We start from the raw sequence: 5,060 nt of genomic DNA on the forward strand, positions 1-5,060 counted from the left end.
GGTTTTCATTATTATGTGGAATTGAATGAAAAGGAAGTGTGGTAGAAAGAGGGTGTCAAGTATACAGATATAGAGGATATCTAACAGTGTCTTCAGTAATACCAAATATATTTCACGAGTGGGGCTAATATTTTGATATTTTTCACGAGTGCGCAGCACGAGTGAAAAATATCAAAATATTAGCCACACGAGTGAAATATATTTGGTTTTACTGAAGACACTGTTAGATATTCTGTTTATTACATTTTTTATCAACGAAAACCCTACCCCGTATGCTAACTAGGACTACAGCGATAATTTGTAAACAAAAAAAGTAGTTTCCCCTGTCCAGGTGCTGACATATATGTCGGGCTTTCTGATTGGTCAATTATTTTGGTATTTTCTAATCATTAATTTGATTGGTCAAATCAGCAAAAGTGATATTTTTCACTAGTGAAAAATATGATATTCTTCACTAGTGAAAAATATCACTTTTATAGAATGAATAATTTTTGATATTTCACTGGTAAAAATGTAATAAATATGTCTTATGTCGTAAGAAATATAACATAATAACACGAAGGATAATTCCAAGAACTACCCCCCCCCCCCCCCATCCCCTCCCCATGAGTATGAATTCAAACTTTTCAGATAAAGGTATATATTCATTTCTGTCGGATCCCGAGCCAGAAGAAACGTCTATAGGGACCAACCAACCAATTGTTTTCCCATAGACTTTAGTGTTAACGTTTTGGAGTACTTCATTGAAATTCTTGAATTCAATATGACAATTATGGTTTATAACATAAGTTTAGGGTCTCATATAACACCTTATCAAAAAAGAATAGTTGGGTCCTTCAGCTCAAATTATCTCCAGGGTAGCCATTTTGAAAATGGGTGAATTTTGCAGTAAAAATTCTCAAAAATCTTAAATGTTTACCTGTTAATTATTATTACCTGAAAAAAATTCAATCGAACTTACGAAATTTATATCAACATTCCTTATGGATAGTTACCTATCAGGCTACATATCTATTTTCTTACTTAAAAAAATACTGGCCAATCAGTGGCTGCCAGACATTTTATCATTGGTTCAACTTTCTATACACAGGGGATGTTTCAAAAATCTATTTTTTCAATTAGTTGGTTGTTCCCTATAGAACAGAATAAACGGATGTAGCCTTTCTAAAGACATATCGATATATTTACCATACAGCTAGCAAACATGGTTTTGTTTAGATCCTTATGCCGAACCCTTTGGGGACAGTGACTGAACCATTTTGTAGTATATGTGTCATTGTGTGATTTGTTTCGATGATTCTAGACTTTCGGGGTCCACTGTATATTTAATAGATATTCAGAGACGGAGGGATCCGTTTTGGTTGTTTTAATATGAATACAGCACACATATTTTGATCAGCACCCCGATTTCCTTTTAAATTGAAAGCTGTACACTGCAGAGTAAACGATATATAAAAGAATGAATGATACAGCTGTTTTGTCATTATATGACTCGTTTGTCAGGTTAAGGGTCTAACATATGGATACTTAGAAAACGAAAGGAAATATTCAAAATGAAAAGAAATGTCAAATTCTTGATTCGGAGATGTGAAAGTCCCAAAATTTAAAAAAATCGAACTATCAATAAGGAATTTTGAATTAACTTCAGACACAAAAGTAGTTTGCCTGATAGTGTCATAAAACGTACAGCCGACTTACGCAACATAGTTTTTGAATAAATAAACATTCGCTGTGCAAAAGATAAACTCACATACATCTGCCGACAAATGGGTCGGAAAACATAAATCAATAATATTATAGAAACGAACTAATGACCCAGCCCTGTGTTACAATTTTCTCAAATTCTTTAAACTATAATAAAGATTATATATGTGTATCTTTATATAAATGTTAAATGAAACCGAACTAAAAACTATTCGTCAAATTATTCGTTGTTTGTTCACTCAGACTGTAAACAATAATGAAAGATATTTTCGTGTAGTAATGGATTTGCTACATCGGCCATTTATGGCCAAGCGCCTGCGGAAATGATGATTTGGGGTGAAGATGTGAACTGCAACGGAACGGAACAGTATTTGGAGCAATGTGAAGGCGACTGGGTACCGAGCCTGAAAGGATTTAAACATCTGTATGACGCCGGAGTGCTCTGCTCGTTAGAGGAATTGAACACTACCGTCGAAGGTACAAAATATTTTTTTTTCATATATTATCTCTGTCTGTCTGTCTGTCTGTCTGTCTGCCTGCCTGCCTGCCTGCCTGTCTGTCTGCCTGCCTGCCTGCCTGCCTGCCTGTCTGTCTGCCTGCCTGCCTGTCTGTCTGTCTGTCTGCCTGCCTGCCTGCCTGCCTGCCTGTCTGTCTGTCTGTCTGTCTGTCTGTCTTGTTGTAATGATTATGTATAATTTTATCGAGAAAGGGCTCTATATAAGTTGTATAACTGGTGCCCAATCCCTCTGTAAAGTTCAGTTACAAATAAAAATGTGTTTAACTCAAATCACATATTATATTATTAATGCTTGTGCGTATACGTGATTATGAGGACAGGACATACATGTATGTGCACATACTTGCGCACGTGTGTTTGTTAGATATTAACTAAATCTTATTTCTTAACGTTTTTATACCATTAAAAAAAACAAAGTTAAAAAAACATCTCCAACTATCTGTGCAAAACCTGCAATTCTTAGCTTGTACAAATATCCAATGACGAGAGAGTAACACTCAGAAATCATCTTTTTATTAACAGTATTATTATAAGATTGGGGCCCTGATTGTGACGTAAATTCAAAGGGATGTTATCAATATATATAAAACGGAATGATTATTTGACACTTGCAGAGCTGATGGAATGAATTACCTGACAGTAAAATATACCGGAGCTGTATAGAAAAGTTTTATGATAGATTTGCTGTTAAAAGACATAACTTTTTTTTTTTTTGTTTTTTTGTTTGTAACAAAATGTTCATAAACGAATTGATTGATTAATTCAAACATATTTTATTGTCAAAAAGTACAAAGGGATTGGGCACAAGTTTTTGCAACTTATCAACGCCCTTTCCAAAAACAAATACAAAATTACAATATTTGACAAAATAAAGGTCACCAATTCAATATTTGTGTAATATCTTTATAACATTTCTCTCCGATTTGTCAAAAGGCAGGAAGTACAGAACAAACAAATATCATGCATTTTAAAATATATTACTTGATTTTATAAACTTGTGCACATTTCTGAATATGATTAAATTAGTGTCTACAGGCAGATGAACATTTCCATATAGGAGTAACTGTACGTTTATAACTGCATCGATATTTACATTTCGAAAAATTAATTGAATAAAAAAAATGACTCACATCGGAATTTAGAAAAAAACATTTTATTTCTTTTTAAATTCTAGGGGAACTCCGACTAGTTGATGGGACTTACAATAAAGGACGACTTGAGATAAACATTCATGGAATATGGGGCGGAATATGTGTCAAGAAATGGGAATCTAGCACAGCAAGGGTTGCGTGCCGGCAAATGGGATTCGCGTCAGTAATCGGTTGCATCTTGTAGAATAACTGTTATATTGCAGATATAAATATTCGTAATTTATATATATATATAAATAAAATGATATTAATAATAATAACAAAGATCGAGAACTTGGCAAATGATTGGCAGAATGCCAATATACATAAATGGATCAGTGATCATTTGTTACTTCAAATATATTTTGTAACCGTTATAGAAATTGTATCGTGGAATCCATTTCCGTTGTCGAGTGCACTAATCATATATAAACTTATCTTCCCTTTTTATACACTTGATTTTTTTAGTGTAATTCGTGCTTTGAAAGTTTTCAGTAAGAATTATTGTTTCGTTTATTCGTCGAAATTTTCTCTTGATCTTGAGTTTGTTTTTTTTTTTTTACGATTTGTTTTCCATTTTCGCATGTACGATTTGATTTATAAAAAAGACTTTCAGTAGGGGTCGCTCAATCCTTGTATTTCACGAATGATATTTCGAAAAAATATATGTTCGTTTTTGTCGCTTAATTCATTTTCCAGGAGCGGTATGGCCGTTTACAGTGTGACGCGCGGTTCTGGAGATGCTTTGGTGGAATACATTAGATGTAATGGAGATGAAGATCACTTGCTTGATTGTACTATAGACTTCTATGTAAATACTCAATGCTACGACAGCGACCACGCAGGTGCTATGTGTTGGGATGAAACAACCAATTCTACAAATGATGGTAAAGTTACCGAAATATTTATATCCTAAAATCAACATGTGAACACATAGAATACAGGAGGTCAAAAAATACATTTAGACAGTATATTGATGATGATTTTCATGATAATCCATAGGTAATGCAGCCCGTTTCAACACATCCTAATTAGACAAACAGACATACTTTTATTGGTATCTAAACATTAGTAATGTTTGTGTTCGAAAGTTAGCAGCGTCAATTTTTACCGGCACTGCATGCATTGCCGATAACTAAATAATTAATGGAGTTCCTCATCAAAGCAAGCACAGACGTTTAGACTTTATATAACAATATTCGCCGATTTCTTTTTACTAAATATTCCATATATCGATTACATGTACTATACAGGATAATCTTTGCTATCAATTCATTGATTTGGAGTTCTTGTTAGATCACCTCATGTATCACACTGACGTCACACTGACGTCACACCGACGTCACACTGACGTCACTCTAGTTTTTCTCTCTCATTTTCTCAGGTGTAATACTAGGGAAATGACGAGTATAGGTTTAGCATGCTGTCTAATCCATGTATTTATATATCTTTATGTAAGTGTAAATATATGCATTACTTGATAATAAAATATTGAATATTAGGGAAACGTTCATAACAGCATTGGAGTATGTAATGGAAAACTCTGAAGGCACACAATTTTGTTTTTAATTGGTATAAGGAATAAACCTGAGTAATATCTTAACAGATGCATTTTCTGAAGAGCACAAGGGACAGCCATGAATTTTAAAGCTGGTGTATTTAAAAATTGTGGCAACCTTGATGGATTCAAAGGATGCATACCAAAGTCG

This window comes from Pecten maximus, chromosome 16 (assembly GCF_902652985.1).
Source record: "Pecten maximus chromosome 16, xPecMax1.1, whole genome shotgun sequence".
Lineage (NCBI taxonomy): Eukaryota > Metazoa > Mollusca > Bivalvia > Pectinida > Pectinidae > Pecten > Pecten maximus.